Source organism: Colobus angolensis, unplaced genomic scaffold, assembly GCF_000951035.1.
Source record: "Colobus angolensis palliatus isolate OR3802 unplaced genomic scaffold, Cang.pa_1.0 Scaffold17, whole genome shotgun sequence".
Classification (NCBI taxonomy): domain Eukaryota; kingdom Metazoa; phylum Chordata; class Mammalia; order Primates; family Cercopithecidae; genus Colobus; species Colobus angolensis.
In genome coordinates, this window is record NW_012114821.1 from 17,534,384 (window position 1) to 17,561,929 (window position 27,546).

Sequence of the window (27,546 nt, forward strand, 5' to 3'; positions counted from 1 at the left end):
GCGTGTGTGTGTGTGTGTGTGCATGTACAGCTGGCTGGAAGCACTTAGGGTCCTAGGCCTGCCACATCGTGTCTATAAAAGCCTTCCCAGGACACCCAGCCACCTTTCCCAGCCATCCCAGCATACCCGCTAAGCCCTACACATCACATGACCCATCAAAGCCCTCCACACACCAAAAGGACACTCATCCTACACCTTGGGTGGAGGGCAGATACGGAAATTCTTCCTTTCAGGGAAGAGGGGTGCCCGCTCTCGTTTTTCTAGAAACATAGAGTCCTCAAGTTTCTCGCTCTACTTTTGGTAAACATGTAGGCACAAGAAATATTTCTCATCTCTCATTTCTAAAAGAATAACAATGGAATGCACTTGAATATAAATGGCAACGTCAGGTGGCCTGGTCAGGGAGGGGCGAGATTATGGAGAAAGGAGTGGGGCATGACCAGGGAACGCTGCTTGCGGGCTCCAGCCAGGGCGGCTGCATAGGTGTGGGGCCCCCACCCCTACCGGCCATACCTTTCATGCCTCCGCTCCCCACAAGGGAAGCCAGAAATTTTCACTTTCACATGAGGTCTATCCATTTTTACAGGTGAGTGGTCAGTTTAAAGGACAATTGTTTCAGACACAGGCCCAAGAAAAATGCTGTCCTGAGCAATCTGCCTGGTGGGGGTTCCCGCTCAGTCCGCTGAGGCCTGAGATGACGGGAGTTCACTGAGAAAGGTGCTCTCCAGCCTCTCCTGGGTTGTGTGTTATGAAGGCAGATTCCAATCCCCTCACCCGCTTGCAGATGCCCCCTTCCCGGGAGAGGGAAGGGCTACACTTTAGAAACACTGCTCTAGTCCAGCGTCTGCCAGGTCCAGCAGAAAGACTCCCCACCAAGCCAGCTGACTAAAGGAGGGTGAAGCTGGAACCTGAAACCTAGAGGGTTTCTCGAAGGCCAGAGACACCTTACAGCCTCAACAAGCGTTTCCCCTTGGAGTCAACGAGCCATCCAAGTTCCACACACCACGACCCATTCCCATCCCCCAAGCTCCAGACACTAACCCTTAGGGGTCCTTACTAACGTTAAGGCCCCCAGCTGCTTCTCCATCCACCTCGGCGATGAAACCCCTCAGGGCTTTACCGGCTCAATTCACAATAACAGCAGGACTCCTAAGAACACTTTTGTTTCCCCTTAAGAGTTGGCTTCCTGCACTGCAGACAGCTATAGTCCTTAGGGAAGATTCCAGCAGTCACATGGGAGAAAGAGAGACAGAGAGTGAGGAGAGAAACCTAACGATCAGGTAGTTTAAAATAGTAAACTGAGTCAGACAGGTCTGGGGTCAAATTCCAGACATGCTGCTTTCTAGCTCCGTGATTCTGAGTCAGTGTCTTCTCCTACTACACCTTCGTTTTCTTCAACCGTGAAATGGGTATAAGCACAGCATCAGCATCTTTGGGTCAGGACAAGAATTCACAACCTCGGTGCACACTGAGCATGCTAGCCTGTGCCAATGGATAAGTGGCATTCCTGCACCTGCTTCTTCAAGGTATCGGGGAGATTCTCAAGGTCATTTCAAGACACTCACAAAGGACGCAAGACACAGGAGATGCGTATGCTCTTCCTGTGGCCCTGCCGGGACACACGACCCAGCGCTCTCCTCCCGAAATCTTGCCTGGTTCACTCCTGTCTGGACTTGCTGAATCATCACCCTGGCTGCTTTCCTGTAACTCGGCTGCTGACTTGAATTGAACTCTTCGATGCTGGATCCTGTGAGGCGGACGGAGATTGAGGAATATGTCTCTGAATGCCCGGCATCCGGCCACAGCTCTGTAAAATGACCAGGGCACGAAAGACCTAGAGTGTCTCTTTAGCATCAGAGAGGGTCACATGACAATTTGGGACCCCTTTAAATGCTCTGAGGGACAGGAAAGCCCAGGAGGGTCTCACAAAGCACTCACTGTCCAGTCCAGGGCTGCACCATGACTCAGAGGCCTTACTGCTAAGCGATGACTCAGCGGCCCAGTGCAGAGCCAGGGCAGCCGTGAGCAAGTAAGTCCCTGGGCTGCCTCCAGGAGCAGGGGGTCTCGTGCCAGGCAGGCTGGGCTCGAGTCAGTCCAGAGGAATGCTCCCTGCCCTCCGCCTGTGCCCACTGCCGGAGACTAATCATGCAGCTGGCATCCCAGCAGTGCCACATGATCTACCTGTCCCTGCGCCAGGGTAAACAGGCAAGAAACAGGAGCTCTGCTTCCCGGCTGCCGCAGGGGCGAGGTCATGCCTACGTAGGGCAAGGCCGTGCTAGATTGGAGGAGGGTGGGCATCTTGGGACAGGAAATGGCTGGGATACCAGCAGGCCTCCTTGCCAGACTGAAACAAGCTGGCACGTGGGGCTGGGCACAGAGGAGCCGGGAAGAGAAAATGCAGGACAGAAAAGGGCAGGACAGAGCAAGGGCCACGGGGTGGGGGCCAGGGTAAAGGAAGGGTCAGTGAAAAGCTGGGATGTAAACAATGCCATAAGATGCTCAGAGACTTAAATAGCATCGTGCCCCCCCTTTCTTCCCTCTCTCTTTATTGACTTTTTTTTGAGGCAGTGTTTTGTTCTTTTGTTTTGTTTTGTTTTGTTTTTTTGTTTTGAGACAGGCTGCAGTGCAGCAGCACGATCTCGGCTCATTGCAGCATCCGCTTCCCAGGTTGGAGCGATTCTCCTGCCTCAGCCTCCTGAGTAGCTAGGATTACAGGCGCCCACCACCACGCCCAACTGATTTTTGTATGTTTAGTACAGACAGGATTTCACCATGTTGCCCAGATTGGTCTCGAACTCCTGACCTCAGGTGATCCCCCAGCTTTGATCTCCCAAAGTGCTGGGATTACACGCTCGAGTCGTCACGTTAAAGCTCAGTTATGACCATGTGCCCAACATTCAGGTCACACCACACCCCTACGGAAAGCCTCTACCTCAACTAGACTGAGCTCAAGAGCCCCCTCAAACTCACTCGTGGGGGGCCTCTGCTGCTGCCAGCCCTTAGGTCAACCTGAGCCTCCACCAGCAGAATCTCCTTCAGACCATTCCATTTCTTCTCTCAAAATCCTATGCTGCTCACATTCCACCTCTTCCAGGAAGCCTTCCTAGAGTTGCAGGAGTCACTTTCCCTGCCTCCTGCTGGGCATGGTTCTTTCACCATTGCATTATGGGAATTCTCTGGGAGGCTACATCTCGTCTCCTCACTTGAAGCCCTGGCCTGGGAAGGCTCGCTCTCCTTCTACCGTGTACTTCAAGGCTCCAGCCACAGCCTATCTTGCTCACGGGAGACGCTCAATAAACTTATGCCAGCGGGACTTTCCCTGATCTGAAATCTGTACATCATGAGAGAGAACCTTGTCTGTTCTCCCAGCAACCACTATGCCAGCCAAAGTCACACTCAGCCACTGTTTCCTGAGTCCCTCTCCATGTCAGCTGGACCTGGTGCAAGGCGCCACAGAGGCAGTGAGGACCAAGTTCTGTAGGCCTGCCTCGAGGGCCCCACTGTCTAAGGGGAGAAGCCAGATCATCAGAACATGTCATGACATACGGCCAGAATCTAGAGAACAGCGGGTACCAGGCTGCTGTGCGGATGGGGAGGGAGGAGGGCTGGGCAGGCTTCTTGAATAGTAATAAAGGACCAACAACATCAGCTTATATTTATTGAGCTTTTAGTGCGTGCCAAGGGCTCCTGCCTTAATCCTGATAGCAAACTTGCCAGGACACCAGGCACTGTATCACTCACTTGACATATGTTAACTCGTTCAAACACCAACCCTATGAAATAGATACTGTCAAAATCTCCTATTTCACACATGAGAGAGCTGAGAGCCAGAGAGGTTAATATCACACAAGATCACGCAGGCAGATTCCAACCCCAGCAGGCTAGAGGCAGAGTCCATGCACTGACCACTTCACCTCACTGCCTCTCTGCCTCAAGGCATCCAAGCAGGAGAATGACATGCCCAGAGGAGTTTGGATGACTTGCCCAAGGTCCTAAGATTACTCATGACAAGGAGAGTCACCAGCCCGCTAAATATCCAAGTGTCTCTCCAATGGGTTCCCACAGGCTTCAGCTTTAGCGCAATGCAGCTTTCTGACGCCAGACTCTGCCTTGGAAGCTGCTGATCATGCTGTCTTCCAGCTGCAGTCACTGCTGCTACAGTTTGGAATCCCACACAAAGTAAACACAATTCATCACAGCACGTACTGCAGTGACTCAGTCCCAGGAATTCTGTAACCAGAAATCGAGGCAGCTCCCCGACTGCCGCTGAGCCTGGGAATGGGCTACCTAGAGTCACCTATGGTCAGCCAACAGGCCAGGATAGCTCCAGATCACCTTTGAAAAGTGCTGGCTGAGCTGCAGCCCTTGGATATCGAGAGATGAGCCCTCACTTCAGGGTCATCACTCACTTCCCACCTAGGATGGCAAGAACAGAGACTGTGCGCATGGCGTGGCAACCGGTCTAGAGAATGTGACAGGTTTCTCCAATGAACCAGTCCAGAGCAGCAGGGGCCACAGAGCACAGAGCCCCCAGAAAGACCCCTTGTCCCAACCTCACTCCTGCATGGAGAAACCACGGTTAGAGCCTCTACAGCCTGAGTCATGATGCATGAGCGCCTGGCTCAAGTCTCATCTCTGAGACTCTGGACCCCAGGTGCAGATTCACCCTCCTGAAAGGCTGGGATGAAATGACTCCCGCTGCTTGCCAAGGAGAGGTTACCCCTGCAGTGACTAAGTCTCTGACCTCACAGTGGAGGCAGAAGAGGCCACATCCAGAGAATGGCTGTGTCGGTGCACCATGGATTACAGGCCAATTGGTGCTAGGCTCTCGGCTGGGTGTTTTGCTACATCATCTCACTTGCTTCCCAAAAGCCTGCAAAGTCCATACTACTATATTATCCCCAGGGTACAGAGGAGGGCCATGGGCGGGGGTGGCCCAAAGGAGTTAAGCAACCAGGTCACACTGCTTGGGACTGAATCTGCATTAGAAACTCAAGATTCTCTAATTCCATGGCCCTAGTTCCTACCACACACACCCAGTGCACCCCAAAGAAAGGGAGAAACAAAAACCTCAGAAGAGCACCCACCCCAAACGAATCCATCAATTAGGGTGACACTTATAGAGGAGGCCATGTGGCAAACAAGCCAGCAAATGACTCACAACACCCGGATTTGCCACCCACCTGTCAAAGTTTATATTTAAAATTGAGTTTCTTCCATCCCCAGTTTTTTTTTGTTTGTTTTGTTTTGATTTGTTCTGAATTCCTATTTTAATATCAAATGCTTAAAAATGCTTAGAAGCCTTTTCATAACTACATTTTATCTTTTTTTTGTTTTGTTTTTGTTTTTTTGAGGTGGCGTCTCCCTCTCACCCACGGTAGAGTGCTATGGCATGATATTGGCTCACTGCAACCTCCAACTCCTGGGTTCAAGTGATTCTCCTGCCTCAGCCTTCCGAGTAGCTGGGATTACAGGTGACTGGCTAATTTTTGTATTTTTAGTAGAGGCGGGGTTTTGCCTTGTTGGCCAGGCTGGTCTTGAAGTCCTGACCTCAGGTGATCCACCCACCTAGGCCTCCCCAAGTGCTGGGATTATAGGCATGAGCCACCGCTCCTGATCATAACTACATTTTCTTAACTTAAAAAGGCACTGTGACATTATTTCCACAGTTACCCAACCAATGAGTCTACATAAAAAATGAAAGAACAAAATTCACGTCAATCTTACTTGTTTAATCCCATGTGCAGACACCAATTTTGTCAGGCAAAGTCACTATTCTTAACATCTGCGAAGCTGGCTCTCCATGGGTCCACACCATCACTGTGTCATACTATACAAACCACAGTGCTCTGTGGTATGAAATCTACACCAATCATTTTCACCATTAGTTATCTTTTTTAGGATACCTGAACCAGAGCTGTGGCATCATAACCAAAAGTGCAAACATGTGCCCCCAACAGATGCTACTGGCTGAGTTTCCAATCAGGTTTCCAATGTGTATCAAAGAAGCCGCAGAGATTACAAATCTTTTCCAAGATTTGTAATCCAAGAAAAGGTTCCTTTTCCAGGCCAAAGTACTAGTCCCTGATAACCTATGTTGTAAAACAGACTGACTGCCAGGTTCTCTTAAAGGGAGGCACACCTTTGCCTAATGGCCCTAGAGTGGGTGGTATAGAGAGCAGCACTCTCCCAAATGGCCTTTAAGGAAGTTTCCAGTCCCTAAGGGCCCCTCACTCCCCTCACATACCCACAGGCTCATACACGTGTAGTGACAGGTGGTGCACCCATGCATATGCACGCAGGAGCACACACACACATATGTACAGGCGGTGCACCCATGCATGTGCACACAGGAGCACACACACACATATGTACAGGCTGTGCACCCAGGCATGTGCACACAGGAGCACACACACACATATGTACAGGCTGTTCACCCAGGCATGTGCACGCAGGAGCGCACACACACATATGTACAGGCTGTGCACCCATGCATGTGCACGCAGGAGCGCACATACACATGTAGTGACAGGCTGTGCGCCCATGCATATGCACGCAGGAGCACACATACACATGTGTACAGGCTGTTCACCCACGCATATGAACGCAGAAGCACAAATCCACATACATACAGGCTGTGCACCCATGCATGTGCATGCAGGAGCACACATACACATATGTACAGGCTGTGCACCCATGCACGTGCACACAGGAGCACACACACATATGTACAGACTGTGCACACATGCACATGCACGCAGTCTTTCTCTTTTCTTATTTTCAAGTGTCCCTGATTCTTATTCCACCTCCTTTTACCTTGATGGCATAACCAGGAGTGTGATGATAGCTACCACTTCATAGGAACGGCAAGGCCCTAGAAGTTTTTCATAGGATCCTACCTTTATCTGATTGAAAACCAGTCTTTCCACCTCCTCAGAACACCTTGTTTTGAAAGCTGGGCCAAGCTGCAAGTTCTACCTAATCCTCAATAAGTGCAAGCCTAGGAGGATCCCCAGAGCTGTTTTTCACCAGTGGTTTACTTCCACTTTGTCACCAAACTACTCTGACCCTGTCTTAGAGGCACTGTAAAGGTAAAGGTCTCCCAAAACCTAAGGAAAAGAACAGAAACCAGCCTGGCTGCAGCATCGGCCAGAGTCTGCCGGCCTAAAACCTCCAGGCTCCCCAGGCCGGCATTATCTGCCACCTACTCTCTAACCCCCTTCCCTTGTCTTTGGCAAACTCACTAAATGAACACACGCTCTTCCTACTGAGCCAGGGCACTGTAAGACTCTCAGCAGCCACCCAACCAATCAGAGTTGGCACAGGGAAACAGACTGTGCTCCTGTGTGGTATGCATGGGTGCACAGCCTGTACATATGTGTGTGTGCGCTCCTGCTTGCATCCCCTTCCCAGCAATTCAGCATCACACAGGAGAGCCCCTGGGATCTGACTCCCAGCTGTGTCTCCAACCCCACCTCCCTTCACTGTGGTCCACACCATGCCCTGGGGAGGGCTTCAGTCCTCTCTAGGCCTGGACCTCCTCCCCTATGTTGCTCCCCTAAGGCCCAGCAACATCCCAGAGGGCCTTTCCACACTGTGCAGGCATCATGTCCTCTGCCAGGCTGTACCAGTACCACCCTGAGCACAGCTGTTCCCACAGCCCTTTATTGGAGCACTAGGGGTGGTGGTCACCAGCTTTTCCAGTTTTGAGGGGTATTGGTCAAATTTGTTTTGGGTTGGTTGTTTGTTTTCTGAGACAGAGTTTCGCTCTTGTTGCCCAGGCTGGAGTGCAATGGCGTGATCTCGGCTCACCGTAACCTCTGCCTCCCGGGTTCAAGTAATTCTCCTCCTCCCAAGTAGCTGGGATTACAGGTATGCGCCACCACGCCCGGCTAATTTTGTATTTTTAGTAGGGATGGGGTTTCTCCATGTTAGTCAGGCTGGTCTTGAACTCCCGACCTCAGGTGATCCGCCTGCCTCAGCTCCCAAAGTGCTGGGATTACAGGCATGAGTCACCGCACCCAGCCAATTTTGTGGGTTTTGAGAGAGATGAGGTCTTGCTATGTTATGTTGCCCAACCTGGCCTCGAACTCCTGGGCTCAAGTAATCCCCCTGCCTCAGCCTCCCCAGCAGCTGGGACTACAGACACATGCCACCACACCTGGCTTCGGTCTTTGGCCGGGTGTATTATAGGGATATGCAACTGGGATTTATATCAGTCGTGCGGATAGAACATAACCTTCACATGTGATAAGAATTGATGTTTTACCTTGGGGTCTCCCTCCCAAAAATGCATAACCCCAGTCAAATCGTGACAAGGTTATAAATTTTTTTAATTAAATGTACGATGGATAATATACTCAATGTTTGAGCTGCTCCCGATTTTGTTCAATATATTCATGCTTCAAAATTCAATCGATACCCAAAGATACACAATCAAAAGTCTCCTTCATAGTCTGAGGTTGCAGAGAGCTGTGATCACACCACTGCCTGCCAGCCTGGGCCACAGAGCGAGACCCTGTCTCTGAAAAGAAAAAATAAAAAATCTTCTTCACGCATCTTCCTCCCTAACCCTGTTTCCCCTCCCCGCATCTCCCTCCTCCTACCACACACAGGCCACCACCACTTGTGTTGGTTTCTTGTGTATCCTAACAGAGTTTGTGCAAAGACACATTTTTACATCCCCTCTACACCCACGCTTTTTTTTTACAGAAAAGATGGCATGCCATACTCCCCACTCCACACTGTGCTTTTTGTGTCAACAATACATCCTGAGATCTGCCCATGTTTGCGCACACAGCACGTCCTCATTCTTTTCCGCATCTTGCCGAGTACAATGTGTCATCATTCGCCGAACCAGTCTTCAATTCACAGATGTTTGAGTTACTCCCAGTCTTTTGCTATTATAAAAATGCTCCAGCCGGGCGCGGCAGCTCACGCCTGTAATCCCAGCACTTTAGGAGGCCGAGGCGGGTGGATCACCTGAGGTCAGGAGTTCAAGACCAGCCTGAGCAACATGGAGAAACCCTGTCTCTACTAAAAACACAAAAATTAGCCAGACATGGTGGCGCATGCCTTTAATCCCAGCTACTCGAGAGGCTAAGGCAGGAGAATCGCTTGAACCCGGGAGGCAGAGGTTGCGGTGAGCTGAGATCGCGCCACTGCACTCCAGCCTGGGCAAAAAGAGTGAAACTCCATCTCCAAAAAAAAAAAAAAAAATGCTCCATGAATAACCTCAGGCACTGTTCTTTTCCTACAAATATCTGTAGGTTATCTCTGTAGGGGAAACATTCCAGTGTTCCAACATGAAATGGCCAGGTCAAAGGGTACATGTTTTTGTAGTTTGGATAGAGAATGCCAAAAGGCCATAATTCCTCCCAAAGGGCCACACCAACTTACATTCCATCCAGCAATACAGCTTTTGTCATGAACAGAACACATCACCAACATGTGTATTATACAACCTTAGTATTTTTTATCTGTATTTCTTTTTTTATTATTGGGTAGAGCAACTTATCAAAGTGCCATCTGGGGCCAGGTGTGGTGGCCAAGAGTTCGACCAGCCTGGCCAACATGGTGAAACCCTATCTCTACTAAAAACACAAAAATTAGCCAGGTGTGGTGGTGGGCATCTATAATCCTAGCCACTCCAGAGGCTGAGGCAGGAGAATTGCTTGAACCTGGGAAGTGGAGGTTGCAGTGAGCCGAGATCTCACCACTGCACTCCAGCCTGGGAGACAGAGCAACACTCCATCTCAAGAAGGAAAAAAAAAAAGCCCGTGTGCAATGGCTCACGCTTGTAATCCCAGCACTTTGGGAGGCCAAGGTAGGCAGATCACCTAAGGACAGGAGTTCAAGACCAGCCTGGCCCACATAGCAAAACCCCGTCTCTACTAAAAATACAAAAAAAAAAAAAATTGCTGAGTGTGGTGGCAGGCACCTGTAATCCCAGCTACTTGGGAGGCTGAGGCAGGAGAATCGCTTGAATCCGAAAGGCAGAGGTTGCAGTGAGCTAAGATTGCACCATTGCACTCCAGCCTGGGCAACATCTCAAAAAAAAAAAGAGTATCATTTGGGACCCCTTTCCTGTGAGCTGTCTTTATATTGTGCAGACCCATTTCCCACACAGCTATCAGCTACACCAGCTGCCACTCGGCCATGAGCTAGACTCCATGGGTGGTGGGTGCAACTTGGAAACACACAGCACAGGCTCCAGTCATCAGGGAGTTGATCCAGGAGAATGCTCACATGTAAAAGAAGGCTGCAGCCTGAGGGAACATGCAGTAGGAATGCATGGTAAGAGCAAGGATCATTCTAGAAAGGAAAAGCTCGCTTAGGAATTAGGATTAACCACAGCCTCCGAGTACTACCTGCTCCTTGGAGAGATAGGAGAACAGGAAAGGCGCCCCACAGAGGTAATCTTGTTTAGTAGGAAGATAAGGCCAAAGACACCATGGACACCCACCAGGGCCTCAACACAAGCCAAGAAACTGGGTCTTACCGTGCAAAAATGGAAAACTCTCTCACCTGTCCTTTCTTTACACTTTACTGACATTTCCAGACCGGTTACTTTGTTCACTTTTATGATCACTTAGTAGCTCTTAAAGCTCCAATCACCTGAAGAGAGCCCTTACAAAGCACATGTGCAGCCCTGGAGGGGTCCAGGATGTGTGCTTGAGAAAGGCTCCAGGGTGAGTGATGCTCGCGGGCATCTCTGATAAAGGACTACCACCCAGCTCAGGGCTGACGGGGCCAGCACAGCCTCCCTGGGACCCTGTTAAGAACAGGCCTTTCAAAGTGTGGGTGGGATGTGACAGAGAAGCCAAGACAAACAGGAGTGACCTTTCTGTCGAGTTTTGTTCAAGTGAGAGAGAAAATCGCCAGTGCCAGAAAGATGTCCACCTTGGAAATCTCTTTTGAACACAAAATCCTCGCCAGGCCTGGAGGCTGTGGATGGGAAAACAGAACACTCCGTTCTGCAATTATCTCAGGTCTACTAAGAATTCTCCCCAAGACCACAGATACCCTGGGCTCTGCATATCTAATGTATTATTTATGCCCCTGCCAGCTTCCAGAATGCTCTGGGTCATATCACTTGCATAACCCCATCCGGTAGGTGGAAGATGATAATGTTGAGTCTGCTATATAAGTATGCTTGGGGTCAAGGACTAGCGATCTTAAGTTCCTAGACTCACACAGTATTTTTGGCCAGCCATTCCTCTCCGTTTCAGCATACAACGGGTCTAGGCTTTCAAACGCTTCAAATGCTGTTAAACCTCCTCCTCCTCCTCTCCACTTTCACCCTCTCCCTTCTGTCCCAGCCAGTCCACCAAAGAGCCACTCCTGTATCTTGGGCATGACTCCTCGAAAGCCATGAGGGTCTCCCTTTTCTATAAAGACTCAAGACAACACTCTCCATTTAGGCCATTCATGCAACAATAATCTAGATCCAAGCTCAGTACCCAGCTCCTCACTCTGACCATTAGCTCCAAGGAAAGGAGCCACCTGAGCCCCCACAATGAAGCCAGTGCTTTAGGCCCCCAGTGCTATCCCCCGTCACCACACACACCTTATTTCTCAGTTTTTATATCATGCAAGGGGCTAAATTCTAAACACATCTCCTTTAAGCAACCTTTCCCCACCACTACAACCAACACCCCACACACATAGAACATCTGCTAGGTTCCAGGCACTGTCCCAGGCAGTGAGATGCATGTAAAACACACCAAGAAGTTCAGTCAAGTGGATGCAAGTGGATGCATTCTGATGCAAGAGGATGAAAAGGGCTCTGTTCACAGTTAACACAGGGATCTCTGGCAGGCTATTCTAAAGCCTGGAAGTCAGGGAGAACTTCCTGGGGGAGATGGCATGAGTTGCACCTTTAGGAAGCAAAGAAGATTGAAAGGTTACAAGAGGTTGTGTTGTAGAGGAATGGGTGGAGATGAGCTGAGTGTCTAAGGTCTCATGGGCAAGGGACAGAAGGACAACAAACTGTGTGTGCAACAGGCCCACCCAAGAGCACAGATGCACAAATAAAGGTGGTCTTGGCTCTGCCCAGTGCTTCACATTTGTCATTTCAGACCCATTATGAGGCTGCAATCAGTACTGGGCAGCTTTTCCCATTCACGAGAGGGCACCACATTCTGCTAACTCATGCAAATAGATCCTTTTAATAATGCAGACATGCATCCATAATTCAGAGGCTAGGAGGCTCCCCAAAGAAACCATGAAGAATATCAACAATCCCCTGCCACAGGACTTAGCAGCTTTGGAAGGCAAGGCACAGTCCAAGCAGCCACTCTGGAAAGAAAGGCGCTTCTCTCAAGCAATCTGTACAAAGCTCCCTGTGAACACATCACATCTAGTCTGCCCGGGAAGCCCAGGGATGCCCACCTCCTGTTAAAAAACAGCCAAACAGGCATCTCTCAAGAGCTGTTTGATTTACAAATGCCTGGCAATGATAAACCTATTCCAGCCATATTACCTGTTTTGTTGTTTTGTTTTGTTGTTTGTTTGTTTTTTGAGACAGAGTCTCACTCTGTTGCCTAAGTTGGAATGCAGTGGCATGACCCCAACTCACCGTAACCTCCACCTCCCGAGTTCAAGCCACTCCCCTGCCTCAGCCTCCTGAGTAGCTGGGATTATAGGCATGCGCCATCACACTCAGCTCATTTTTGTATTTTTGGTAGAGACGGATTTTCACCATGTTGGCCAGGCTGGTCTCAAACTACTGACCTCCAGTGATCCACCCACCTCGGCCTCCCAAAGTGCTGGGATTACAGGCATGAGCCACCGTGCCCAGCCCATATCACCTATTTTTATCCTCACAACCTGTGTGGTAGGTAGGGTCCTACCTGTCACTTCTGCAGACCAGGAAACTGGGACTCTTGCCTGTTGGTCATACATTCAGAAGACTCCAGAGCAGGTATTCTGACCTGGCCTTCTAGCCCTATGCTACTTGCTCTCTACTATATGAACTCTAGGAAGTTGAGCACTAGGCAATCCCTTAAGGCCACCTCATTCAACTCCATTTGAGACCCCGCCCGGGAGCTGGGGGCATCTGTGACTTGTTGATGACCCATCTCACTCAGATGCTATCTCCTGAAATTGATTAATTGGCTCAGGGATGAAAAGGTCTCTTCTGAAGCAAGAGGGAGGGCTGGTGCACACTGATCCCTTCATTATTGGCCCTGTCCCACCCTCTTTGGAGGAGGAGACAGATGACTCTCCAAGAGGGCGGGGTCTTGGAGAGACTCAGCCTCTCTGTGAAGTCCAGAATTGCTACTTGGGAATGAGGAGACAAAAAATTCAACACAGGCCATGCACAGTGGCTCACACCTTTAATCCTAGCTCGCTGGGAGGCTGAGGTGGTAGGATTGCTTGAAGGCAGGAGTTCAAGACCAGCCTGAGCAACAAAGAGAGACCTTATCTCTACAAAAAAAAAAAAAAACTTAAATAAAAAAATATATATATCCTAGCACGGTAGCTCACACTTGTATCCCCGGCTATTCAGGAAGCTGAAGCAGAAGGATCACTGGAGCAAAGGAACTGAAACCTACAGTGAGATATGATTGTACTCCTGCACTCCAGCCTGGGCGATGGAGCAAAATTCTCTCTTAATAAAAAGAATTCAGGCCGGGCGCGGTGGCTCAAGCCTGTAATCCCAGCACTTTGGGAGGCCGAGATGGGCGGATCACAAGGTCAGGAGATCGAGACCATCCTGGCTAACATGGTGAAACCCCGTCTCTACTAAAAATACAAAAATTAGCCAGGCATGGTGGCATGTGCCTGTAGTCCCAGCTACTCGGGAGGCTGAGGCAGGAGAATCCCTTGAACCTGGGAGGCAGAGTTTGCAGTGAGCCAAGATCATGCCACTGCACTCCAGCCTGGGCGACAGAGCGAGACTCCGTCTCAAAAAAAAAAAAAAAAAAAAAGAATTCAGAGCAATTCCATAAAAGAGCAAAGTCGCTTTCCAGTTTTTGTCTTAAAAACTCCAAACTGATTAAAAAAAAAAAAAAAATTTGATGAAGAAAGCATAAAATTCCAGGGATTTAAAAAACCACTTCCACAAAAGTTTAAACGGGCCATACAACTTTTAAAAATAAAATAACAATATATATAAAAATAAAAAATATAATAACAAATATAAATAAATAATAATTTTAAAATAACAACTTTAGCCAGGAGCGGTGGCTCACGCCTGTAATCCTAGCACTTTGGGATGCTGAGAAGGGTAGATCACAAGGTTAAGAGTTCGAGACCAGCCTGACCAATATGGTGAAACCCCGTCTCTACTAAAAATACAAAAATTAGCCAGGCATGGTAGCAGGCACCTGTAGTCCCGGCTACTCGGGAGACTGAGGCAGGAGAATCACTTGAACCCAGGAGGCAGACGTTGCAGTGAGCCAAGATCACGCCACTGCACTCCAGCCTGGGTGACAGAGCAAGACTCCATCTCAATAAATAAATAAGCAACTTTAAAATGCATCAACATGCCTTTGCAAATAACACAGGTGTCGGCCGGGTTCTGTGGCTCAGGCCTATAATCCCCGAACTTTGAGAGACAGAGGTGGGCAGATCACTTGAGGCCAGGAGTTCAAGACCAGCCTGGCCAACATGGTGAAACCCCGTCTCTACTAAAAAGACAAAAATTATCTGGGGGTAGTGGGCACGCCTGTGGTCCCAGCTACTCAGGAGGCTAAGGCACGAGAATCGCTTGAACCTGGGAGGCAGAGTTTGTAGTGAGCCAAGATCGTGCCACTGCACTCCAGCCTGGGTGACAGAGTGATACTGCCTCGGAAAGAGAAAAAAAAAAAAGCAGGTGTGTAGCTCCTGGGTCAGATGATGAGGCATAAAATTGCATCTGTGATGAGAAGTGAACCAAGTCTGGGGTCAAGACTTGGATGCTACCACAGTTCTTACCTCAGCCATGGCATTTAGCTTCTTGCTGTCTAATTTCACCTCCTATAAAATGGAGCTAATAAGCCACATGTGGTGGCTCAGGCTTATAATCCCAGCACTTTGGGAGGCTGAGGTGGGAGGATCACTTGAGATTAGGAGTTCAAGACCAGACTGGCCAACATGGCAAAACCCCCTCTCCACCAAAAATACAAAAATTAGCCAAGCGTGGTGGTGCATGCCTGTAATCCCAGCTACTTGGGAAGCTAAGGCAGGAAGATCACTTGAACGTGGGAGGTGAAGGTTGCAGTGAGCCAAGATGGCATTACTGCACTCCAGCCTGGGTGACAGAGCAAGACTCTGTCTCAAGAAAAAAATAAAATAAAAGTTAAAAAAATGGGGCTAATAGTACCTACCTCTCTTTCCTTCAGGCCAAAAAGAGATGGATGAAGATCTAACCCTGAGCTGAAAGGGAATCTGCTGAACAGGTACTATGTGCCAGGCACATGCCAAGTACTTCTCACCTTACTCTCAAATGCTCTCTGATGTATACTTTCCCCATTTCACAAGACTGAGGACTCAAAGACAGCAAGCATTGTTCCCCAAACCACCCATTCCCAGAGCAAGCTTTGGGGCACACAAAGGTGAAAAAGAGGTGGCTGCCTGCAATCGGTTTCCAGATGACTTGGTGCCTTGGTCATGGCAGCAGAGCCTGACAGAACTGGAAGCTGTCTGAGCTGTCACCTTCTTCTTCACTTGCCATCCCACTCTAGTGTGTTCTCCCTCCCCTGGGCATCCTAAGAGAACCAGCTCATTAAAAAAGACCTGGCTGTAGTGTGGCCTGAGAAGATACTGGCAACTTTTCATTCCCTGGCCTGAACAGGACCAGCTTCCTGCATGGGCAGGGCCAGTTCGGTGCCACACTCTTAGGGGAACAAATCCAGACAAGAAAGCTTTTGTGTGTCCAGCTCTGCGGAAGCACAGCCAGGAGAGCGGCAGGGTCCCCAAGGCCAGGGGCTGGTCCCACCAAGGTGTGGCCAGGGCTGCCAGCACAGGTCTCCTCCCTTTTGGAGCCAGTCTCCCGGCATCCCACACTATTTTAAGGCCTTTGGAGATCCAAACAGGATTCAAGGCTTGCCCAGGACGGCCTGTAAAAGTTTTCCACTGGAACAAAGATTTAAATGCTGTAACTCAAAACATGACTTTACAATGGGCTCTGATTATCAAACGTTCCAGAATATCCTCTTTTGAGACACACTGCTCCTTTCTCTTTCCTGTCGTTTACAGGCTGGCTGGCATGAGGCACGTAGTCTGGACTGGTCAGACGTCTCCTCTGAAGACCTTGGAGGAAAGGGCCTTTTCCTCCTCAGCACTCATCCTGAGAAAGGGAGAGGAAGGGGTGACTATTCACACCTAGCATAGAGGAAGACCTTCTCCTGATGGCAGTGGCCGTGATGCATGCATCTGCTCAAACCCTCCACTGGCTTCCTGCTCCTTCCAAAGAAAGCCAAAGGCCCTGTGCAGTGTGGACCCCTGGCCTCTCTGACCTCACCTTCTGCTCCCTTTACCTGCTCACTCCTCTCCAGCCATCGGGACCCCTTCATTCCCTGGGATATTCTCTAGTTCCCTTCCCTCCCGACTCAATCCATTGTCTTCTCTGTGCCAAGAAGCAGATGCCTATGGGCTCCAACAACAGCTTCCCAGTACTCTGGCCATCAGTTGTGTTCAGCCAATGGGAGGCACCAGCAGGAGGTCAGAGGGCAGAAGAAGGGAGAGTTCACAGTAGGAATGACAGGTCCCTTTCCACATGGCAGCAGCTGGGTCCCCCACACTGCAGCCAATCCTCCACAGCCCTGGCAACACTGTACCACCCCCATGATCCATGTTGGCTCTTTAATCTTCTCTGACACCTTCCCTAACACGTCTGTCCACAGTCTCTTCCTTAAACCTCCCTTTCTCAGCTAAGCCATCAGACCCTGCCTGATGCACAGGCTCATGACCCATCAGGGTGTTTCCTGTGCCCTCTGCCTGCCTTATTATCTGGCTTCAAGTCCCAGCTCTGTCTTTTTAAATTATTTGTTTTATTTATTTTATTTTGTTTTATTTTTTGAAATAGGGTCTCACTCTCTCACCCAGGCTGGAGTGCAGTAGCATGATCACGGCTCACTGCAGCCTTGACCTCCTGAGCTCAAGCCATCCTTCCACCTCAGCCTTCTGAGCAGCTGGGACCACAGGTCTATGCCACCATGCCTGGCTAATTTTTTATATTTTTAAATAGAGCTAATAAGCCACATTTTTAGAGGTAGGGTCTCCCTCTGTTGCCCCGGCTGGTCTCAAACTCCTCTCCCCAAGTGATCCTCTTCCCCTTGGCCTCCCAAAGTGTTGGAATTATAGGCATGAGCCACTACACTCAGCCCACCTTTTATTATATGGGTGATCTTGAGCCAAGTTAGTGAATTTCTTGCCATAGCTCCTTCATCTGTAAAATGGGGTGATGATAATAGGACAGTCACACGTTGCTTAAGGGTAGGGATACATTCTGAGAAATGTGTCGTTAGGCAATTTCGTTGTGCAAACACTACAGGGTGAGCTTGCACAAAACTAGATGACAGCCTATTCACTACACATCTAGACTGTATGTTACAGCCTGTTGCTCCTAGGCTGCGGTCCTGAGCAGCATGTTACCATACTGAATATCGGAGTCAACTGTAATACAATGGTGAGCATTTGTGTATCTAATCATATCTCAACATAGAAAAAGTACAGTAAAAATACTGTATTATAATCTCATGGGACCACCGTTGTATATACAGTCCATTGCTGATCCACACATTGTTATGTGGTACATGACTTAGAACACAGGGTTATAACAAAGATGAAATGAGCTAATTGATGAAAAGCACCTAGAATAGCGTCTGGCACATAGTAAACAATAAATAGAAGCTACCCTTATTATTTATTACTATCATCAGAGTCAGGCTCACTCTGTTGACCAGGTTGGAGTCCAGTGGCACCATCCTCACTGAAACTTCCACCTCCTGAGTTCAAGAGATTCTCCTGCTTCAGCCTCCCGAGTAGCTGGGATTACAGGTGCCTGCCAGCACACCCAGCTAAGTTTTGTATTTTCAAAACTTAAGAGACGGGGTTTCATCATGTTGGCCAGGCTGGTCTTGAACCCCTAACCTCAGGTAATCCACCCGCCTCAGCCTCCCAAAGCACTAGAATGACAGGCATGAACCATCGTGCCCGGCTAGACCTTGTTTTTGACCCCATAGGGTTTAAGCTGAGTCACTTGCTATTCCTCCAAATGACAAACCTTTAAACTATAGATTCTCAAAAATTCTGAGCACCGGTTCCATTACCAGGATCTGTCCACAGTCTTGCAAGACAAGTACTTTAGGAAGGACCACCTCACTCTACAGCAAATTGCGATGTGATATGTAATCAGATATTATGAATACATATATATTTTAAAAATTCATAAATAAGGCCAAGTGCAGTGGCTCACACCTGTAATTCCAGCACTTTTGGAGGCCGAGGTGGGTGGATCACCTGAGGGTAGGTGTTCAAGACCAGCTGACCAACATGGAGAAACCCCATCTCTACTAAAAATACAAAATTAGCCGGGTGTGGTGGTACACGCCTGTAATCCCAGCTACTCAGGAGGCTGAGGCAGGAGAATCGCTTGAACCTGGGAGGCAGAGGTTGTGGTGAGCCGAGATTGCACCATTGCACTCCAACCTGGGCAATAAGAGTGAAACTCCATCTCCAAAAAAAAAAAAATCATACATAATCACACCTCTTTAGAGCTACAACTGATATTCTCTACCCCACAAAAATCTAAGTCAAGGAAGCAGTACATAGGCTGATCATCTCTGGCAACACAAAAGGTTATGAACACTGGGACAGAATTCCAGTCCTGGCCATGAGCTGGGGCAAGTTCCTCCCCTGGCTCCGCTTCCCCATCTCTAAACAACACACATCTTCTCTGCTCTACAGGGTCGCTTTGTAACTAACAACTGAAAGGGATGACCATTTAGCCTGGCACACAGGAGGGCCTCAATCAATATTAGTTCCTTTTTCTCTTTAATAAAACAAAGTAATTGACATAGAAAACTCAGGAAATTATATGGGAATAATATACTCTAATGTTATCTACAGCCTCCGAAAAACAATCAATCAAGGGAATTTTTCAAAAGTACATTTTCCAAGTGCAATGGTTCACGAAGCCATTATGAGGTTTCTAAACTTCCCCTTAATTTCCGGTATTCAAAAACAAAAACAAACAAAAAAAGCTTCAACAATACAATGTCAGTGGCAGCAGCTGCAGACTTTTTTCCTTTTAAAGGTTGAAAGGTGTTGCATGAAGCCTGCAGTCCTTGGCCAGAAAGATCTGGGCAGGATGGAAGGCAAGCTCATGGCCTCTTCTCTTGCACGTGGTGTTCCCAGCAGGAGACCCAAGCATCTATCTCCACAGTCAGCCCACCCATAGCCCTTCTCTGGGGACTAGGTGATAATTACGGCCGAAGGGGCATGGGGGTGTTTGTCAGTCATGAACAAGATTCTAAAGAGTGCTGGCATTTCCCAGACAAATAACAGATCCTCAGGGGGCCTGGCTTATGGTCCCATGGGCTAGAATCCATATCTTCAGGTGTGGGACAGGCCAGCGAAGGCCAGCTGTAACCAGAGCCACTCATTCCACTGTCCATCACCTAGAGGATTTCATCACACCTGGCATGGGTGTGAAATGGGGAGTTTGAAGACGGAGAGCAGGTGGGGGACTCCCTGCCTGGCAGCGCCTCTCAGCAGGGTGCAGACGCCAAGCGTGTGGGCTCTGAAGCCATATGCCCAGGTATGAATCTAGGTTTTCTTGCTTGCTGACTGGGCCAAATTTCTTACTGTAATACTCTGTGATCAGCCCTCTCCTCTGTAACACGGAGACAACTGTGGAAACTAAATGATGTAATGCACATAAAGCAGTGCCTATAACACACTATAAGCATTCTTTTACGTTCTTATTTTATTATTAGCAGTCAGCGTTATTGCCATTACCCCCAGCCTCTGGATCTGCCCAGTTCTGGCCAGCTCCAACAAGGACGTTCCATTTTCTTCCACCATGGAGGGACTTCACTGCAGTCACTCTGAAATTTAGACTACATGGTTCAGTCTTGACCTAACCCTCTGCAGCCTGCATACAAGTATTTGCTCACCTTTCATAGAAAAAATAGCTAATGCATGCTGGGCTTAATAACTAGGTGATGGGTTGATAGGTGCAGCAAACCACCATGGCTCGCTTTTACTTATGTAACAAATCTGCACTTCCTGCACATGTACCTCGGAATGTAAAATTAAAATTAAAATTAATTTTAAAAAAAGAATATGTATGAACCACTCATTGAGTATCAGACAACACAGAGTTTAAGGACAAAGTCACAGTTTCTTTTCTCTAGTGGAAGAGTCATGCCAAAAACAAAGAGCCAAATAATGTAATAATTTTTTTTTACAGACTATGGCTGGTGCCACAGTAAATTCAACAGCATCCAGTGACGAGAAATAATGGAGGTTAGGGAATGAGTCTATTAGAAAGAGTGGTCTGAGGACGTGATATTGAAGTTAGGATGAGAATCAGCTTTTCAACAAGCTGGGGAAAGAGCATTCTAGGATCTGGGACCAGCAAGTGCAAAGTCCCTGTGGTGCCCAGGGAAGGGTGTCAGGAAACTGATCAAAGACCAGGATGTGGGGCTACAGAGGGAGGGACCACTTGATGAGGCTCGAAGACATTAGTGTTCACAAAATAACTCCATGAGTACTAAACAATCTTAGGCCTGCATAGTCTATCTAATATGTGAATTATCTTTACCTCATCCAGTTGTGTGTGATTCCAACCTCTTCTTGATAACCTCTAGTGATGGAGAACTCGCTCACTGAAATTTCAGAGAATGCTCATTCACTCAATCAATAGAACAGGCTGCTCAGGATTTCAAAAAAGTAAGGAGATACAATCGGAAGCCTGGGGATATGGTTTTTGTGGAGGTTTTTTGTTCGTTTGTTTGTTTGTTCATACTTTAAGTTCTGGGATACATGTGCAGAACGTGCAGGTTTGTTACATAGATATGCATGTGCCATGGTGGTTTGCTGCACCCATCAACCCATCAACTAAGTTTTAAGCCCCGCATGCATTAGCTATTTCTCCTAATGCCATCCTTCCCCTTGCCTCCCATCCCCCAACAGGCCCAGTGTGTGATGCTCCCCTCCCTGTGTCCATATGTCCTCATTATTCAACTCCCACTTATGAATGAGAACATGCGGTGTTTAGTTTTTTGTTCCTGTCTTAGTTTGCTGAGAATGATGGTTTCCAGCTTCATCCAAGTCCCTGCAAAGGACACGAATGCATTCTTTTTTATGGCTGCATAGTATTCCATGGTGCATATGTGCCACATTTTCTTTATCCAGTCTATCATTGATGGGTGTTCGGGTTGATTCCAGGTCTTTGCTATTGTAAAAAGTGCTGCTATAAACATATATATGCATGTGTCTGTATAGTAGAATGATTTATAATGCTTTGGGTGTATACCCAGTAATGAGATTGCTGGGTCAAATGGTATTTCTGGTTCTAGATCCTTGAGGAGTTGCCACACTGTCTTCCACAATGGTTGAACTAATGTATACTCCCACCAACAGTGTAAAAGCGTTCCTGTTTCTCCACATCTTCTCCAGCATCTGCTGTTCTCTGACTTTTTAATGATCACCATTCTAACTGGCGTGAGATGGTATCTCGTTGTGATTTTGATTGCATTTCTCTAACAATCAGTGATGATGAGTTGGTTTGTTTTTTGTTTTTTTTTCATTTGTTTGTTGGCCCCATAAATGTCTTCTTTTGAGAAGTGTCTGTCCGCATCCTTTGCCCACTTTTTGATGGGGTTGTTTTTGTTTTTGTTTTCATTTTTTTCCTGTAAATTTGTTTAAGTTATTTGTGGATTCTTTGTCAGATGGATAGATTGCAAAAATTTTCTCCCATTCTGTAGGTTCCCTGTTGAGTGTGATGGTAGTTTCTTTTGCTGTGCAGAAGCTCTTTAGTTTAATTAGATCCCATTTGTCAATTTTGGCTTTTGTTGAAATTGCTTTTGGTGTTTTAGTCATGAAGTCTTTGCCCATGCCTATGTCTTGAATGGTTTTGCCTAGGTTTTCATCTAGGGTTTTTTTTTTTTTTTTTTTTTTTTGAGACGGAGTCTCGCTCTGTCGCCCAGGCTGGAGTGCTGTGGCCAGATCTCGGCTCACTGCAAGCTCCGCCTCCCGGGTTCACGCCATTCTCCTGCCTCAGCCTCCCAGGTAGCTGGGACTACAGGCGCCGCCACCTCGCCCGGCTAGTGTTTTGTAGTTTTTAGTAGAGACGGGGTTTCACGGTGTTAGCCAGGATGGTCTCGATCTCCTGACCTTGTAATCCGCCCGTCTCGGCCTCCCAAAGTGCTGGGATTACAGGCTTGAGCCACCGCGCCCGGCCTCATCTAGGGTTTTTATGGTTTTAGATCTTATGTTTAAGTCTTTAATCCATCTTGAGTTAATTTTTGTATAAGGTGTAAGGAAGGGGTCCAGTTTCAGTTTTCTGCATATGGCTAGCCAGTTTTCCCAACACCATTATTAAATAGGGAATTCTTTCCTCATTGCTTGTTTTGGTCAGGTTTGTCAAAGATCAGATGGTTGTAGATGTGTGGTGTTATTTCTGAGGCCTCTGTTCTGTTCCATTGGTCTATATATCTGTTTTGGTACTAGTACCATGCTGTTTTGGTTACTGTAGCCTTATGGTATAGTTTGAAGTTTAAGGTTTTAAGGAGACTCAGTGAACTCTGCTGGTTAATAAGTGTAGGTGAGGTTGTAAGCAGGCCACAGTGGAAGCAGAGTGCCCAAGTAGAAGATATTACCTATGGGCAGGGAGAAACAATGGTTGCTGTAGGAAGACTTTGCTCAAAGTGAGATACAAGATCCTCAACTTCAGTGTCACCTGTGAGCTTGTTAGATTAAATTCTCAGGCCTCATCCTAAGTCTCTAGGGAGCGGTCCAGCTCTTTGGGTTTCAATAAGCCCTGCTGGGGATTCTGACTACACTAAAATTTGAAAATCACCAGACTACAGGACTGATATTAACTAGAAAACAATGGTATCCCCCAGGAATGGCTTCATATCCCTCTGGAGCCAGGCAGAGCCAATGCCCTGGGGCCAAGACATTAAGAACCATAAGGCAGGCTTATAATCCCAGCACTTTGGGAGGCTGAGGCAGGTGGATCACTTGAGTCCAGGAGTTCAAGAGCAGCCCGGGCAACATGGTGAAACCCTGTCTCTACTAAAGATACAAAAATTAGCTGGGCATCATAACATGCACCTGTAGTCCCAGCTACTTGGGTGGCTGAGACGGGAGGATTGCCTGAGCCCAGGAAGCTGAGGTTGCAGCAAGACGAGATTGTGCCACTGCACTCCAGCCTGGGCGACAGAGCAAGACGGTGTCTGGAAAAAAAAAAAAAAAAAATTCCATAAAGCAGTTTTCAGAGAAGACTCTCTCTGTGGGATTGATGTTCACCTGCCCTGGCTAGGACTGGGCGAGGCCAGGCTAGAGGGCAGGAGACAGGAGCAGCTTCAACATCCCTGCAGACACCATCACTGCAGCCACATTCCAGTTCCACAGAGGAATGCAGACAATCCCCACAGTCCCCGGGGCAGGGCAGGAGGTAGAGAGGATTATGAAATGCCTGCTTGTTGACCAAATACTACCTAGGGAATCTCACCGAATGCCTCAACAACCCAGACCAGTACTATCCTGTTTACTCCCTTTGACTCAATAGGGCCCAACAGATTATGTGTGATCAGCAGGTAACAGAGCCAGGATTTGATGCATTAAAAAAGAAAAAAAAGAAAAAAAAAAACCTCACTTCACAGGCCTTGGGGTCAGACCTGCCCTTACAGACCCTAAAACATTCCATTTTCTATTCACTCCTCTCAACCTAGGTGACACCCATCATCTAAGGCAATCTAGAAAGGCTGAGACCAGAGCCCCAAGTGGCCAAGACAACAAGAAAGGAGCCATAGTAGTATTGCCTATCGCCCCCTCCTATATATTTGGGGAGGTGGGGGGAGATTCCTCTCAAAGATTTCTTGTTTTGTTCCAGAATGGTGACAGATACTACAAATAACTCCATGAATATCAAATAATCTCATAATTGGATAGCCTTTTATCCAATATCTGAATTCTATTTACCTTATCCAATTGTGTAAGAATTTTTTTGTCTCTCTCGCTCTGTCTCTCAGGCTGGAGTGCAGTGGCGTGACCTCGGCTCACTGCAAAGCTCCGCCTCCCGGGTTCATGCCATTTTTCTGCCTCAGCCTCCCAAGTAGCTGAGACTACAGGCGCCCGCCACCACGCCTGGCTAATTTTTTGTATTTTTAGTAGAGACAGGGTTTCACCATATTAGCCAGGATGGTCTTTATCTCCTGACCTCGTGATCCACCCACCTTGGCCTCCCAAGGCGTGAGCAACCGCGCCCAGCCATGTGCATGAATTTGATCTCTTCTTGATTACCTCTAGTGACATAGAATTCACTCATTGTGTTTTCAGAGAATGCTCGTTCGCTAAATCATTCACAAAACCACTTGCCGAACACCTACCTGCTACGTACCAAGCATGACATTAAGTACTAAGTAAGAATGTCTGTTGATGATACCTTATCTGTCAGCAGGTTGACAGGCTACCTGGAAAGCTGAGTAGAATTCTAAACTGAGTCTGGTCTCAAAGGAAGAGAAGGTCATGATCAGCTAGTGATGCCTGCATTGGGTACCCAAGAGAAAGTAACAAGTGTGGCAAGCATTTGCTATCTCTGCCGTGGGAATATACAGATGTCCTTCAGATCCTCTCTTCACTGGGCTCACAATCTAGTTAAGAAAACCAAAAAATGTAACAAACCACAAAACAAGACGGGGGTGCAGGAGGGGTTTTAAGAAACAGCCTGAAAAAAAAACGCTTGACTTTTTAAGTTGTGGCTTTGTCATCTGTAAAATGGGAATAATACCTGCCTGCCCTGCCCAGACTTTTCTGCAAAGATGCTGTTTTGAAAATCAAATTAGCTAATGGGTAGGTCAATACTAATGCTGACATTAGTCTGCAGGGAACCTACTGAGGACACTGATTTGCCTAAGCAAAGAGCAAAAGGCATTGAAGAGAGCAGAACTCACAAGCAGTCACCCTCATTGGTCACTGACTTCCTCTTGACTGCTCCCATGAGGCACTCTTGCCAAGTTGGTCAACAACCTCCTTGATGCCAAATCTAACAGTCACTTCTGTGTGGCTCATTCTACCTGATCTCTTAGCAACACTGCAAGTGATGACCCTCCTCCTTCCTTAAGAAGGACTTCCTTCTCTAGGCTTCTGGCATGTTTTTCTGCCTCACAGGAGGCTCCTTGTAATTCCCTTTTCCAGGTCCCCAACTTCTACCCCTACCACTAGTGGTCATGTCTAGTCCTGTGTCCACTTTTCTGTCTATACTCCAGTCCCATGGATTTAGATCCCACCTCTGCTGAAGTCTTCCAAATGCTATCTCCTACCATGATGGTCTCAATTCCCAGACTCACTTTGCCAAGTACCTAGTTGGCATCTCCTGTGATGGGCATCTGCAATTTAAAATGCCTGCACAGAACTCTGTGCGCACAATCTACTGTCCATCTTCCCCATGTTCGTTGAAGACACCAGCATCTGCCAAGTTGCTGAAGCCGAACACCTAGGAGTGATTCTTTTTTTTTTTTTTTTTTTTTAATTTTCTGTAGAGACAGGGTATCTCTAAGTTGTCCAGACTGGTCTTGAACTCCTGGCATCAAACGACCCTCCTGCCTCAGTCTCTGTATTAGTCAGGGTTCCCTGGAGGGACAGAACTAATAGGATATACATACATGTATATATGTGTGTGTGTATATATATGCACACACATATGTACATATATAAAGAGGAGCTTATTAAGTATTAACTTACATGACCACAAGGTCCCACAATAGGCCATCTGCAAGCTTGAGGGGCAAGGAAAGCCAGTCTAAGTCTCAAAACTGAAGAACTTGGAGTCCGATGTCTGAGGGCAGGAAGCATCCAGCATGGGAGAAAGATGTAGGCTTGGAGGCTAGGCCAGTCTCGCCTTTTCATGTTTTTCTTCCTGCTTTCTCTTCACTGGCAGCTGATTAGATTGTGCCCACCAGCTTAAGGGTGGGTCTGCCTTCCCCAGCCCACTGACTCAAATGTTAATCTCCTTTGGCAACACCCTCACAGGCACACCCAGAAACAACACTTTGCATCCTTCAATCCAATCAAGTTGACACTCAGTATTAACCATCACAGCCTCCCAAAGTGCTAGGACTATAGGCATGAGCCACCCAGCCTGACTTGTAGGAATCATTCTTGATTCCCTTATTTTCTCACCTCCATATCCAATCCATGTGCAAGTCCTACTGGTACAATTGCCCAAATAAATGTAAAATCTACTTTCTGCTCTCCGCTTTCTTCGTTACCACCAAGACACGGGCCACACCACTCTCCCTTGCAATAAAGCAATATGGTTTCCCCAACCCCACTCCCACACCCCCACATAGCAAGCTCCTTGCTCCCATCCCTGCCCCTCTCCACCTGCCAAGCCAACCACACCTCTCCCTCCACTTCCACTATCTGGCCCTCCTGTTCCTCAAATAATCAGGCTTGCTCCTACCTTCTTTAAGAAATGTCTATCCATACCTCTGGTAAGTGGCCATCATAAAAATACCAGATGCTGTCATCTGCCAGGATGTTATCTGCAATAAAATGCCAGATATCTGTACTGGGTTGATTGCTCCCCAGAATTCATGTCTATTCAAAACCTCAGAATGTAGCCTTATTTAGAAATAGGGTCTTTGCAGGTGTAATTAGTTAAGTAAAGAAGAGGTTCTGCTACAACAGGGTGGGTCCTGGATCTAATGACTGGCATTATTACAACAAGAAGAGAGAATACAGAGACACACAGAGGGAAGCAGGCCATGTAAAGACGGAGGCAGAATGCTGCAGCCACAAGCCAGGGATTGCCAGCAACCACCAAAACCAAGAGGAGGCAAGAAAAGATCATTTTTCAGAGCCTTCATTTGGAGCATGTCCCTCTTGACACCCTGAATCTGGATTTCTAGCCTCCAGAACTGCAAGAGAATAAATATCCATTGTTGAAAGGAGCCCACTGCTAATTTGTAATGTCGGCCCTAGGAAATGAATACAGCATCTTACCAATGTTATATCCAGTCCATGTGCCAACCCGCAAAGGTAAAATTGTGGATCTCACTTTACAGATGGGAAATTAAATGTCAGAGAGGGGATGTCTCTTTCTCAAGTTCATACTGCCACACTGGCAGAGCTGAAATGTAAAATGCATTCAACTTCAGACAGCACTTTCTTTACATACGGCTGAGTAGCTTATAGAATAGATGTGAAAGAGGGAGGCCAGAGAAGCAACACCTGAACATCTTGATTACTTAAAGGACCTCTGACAGCTCTTGGGTGGGAAAGGATTTCTGGGAAGCCAAGGAGAGAAGAACTGGCTAGCAACCATTTTAAGAACAAACTTAAAGGCAATGGGGCCTTAAATCCATAGCTGTCATGTACATT

General features: G+C 47.7%; 1 protein-coding gene and 1 pseudogene across 2 annotated transcripts in view; both read right to left on the minus strand.

The window, feature by feature from the left end:
- LOC105509075 overlaps positions 1 to 4,415 on the minus strand; it is a 280,070-nt gene extending 275,655 nt beyond the window's left edge. Inside the window, exon 1 of the mRNA XM_011938181.1 lies at positions 4,003 to 4,415. The gene's annotated coding sequence lies outside the window, so the exon portion shown is untranslated. The remainder of the gene's footprint in view (positions 1 to 4,002) is intronic.
- The window catches only part of LOC105509134, a 52,296-nt pseudogene continuing 28,177 nt past the window's right edge, over positions 3,428 to 27,546 (minus strand). The window contains exon 2 of the transcript XR_001001390.1: positions 3,428 to 3,504. The product of XR_001001390.1 is annotated as a macrophage migration inhibitory factor pseudogene (transcript). The remainder of the gene's footprint in view (positions 3,505 to 27,546) is intronic.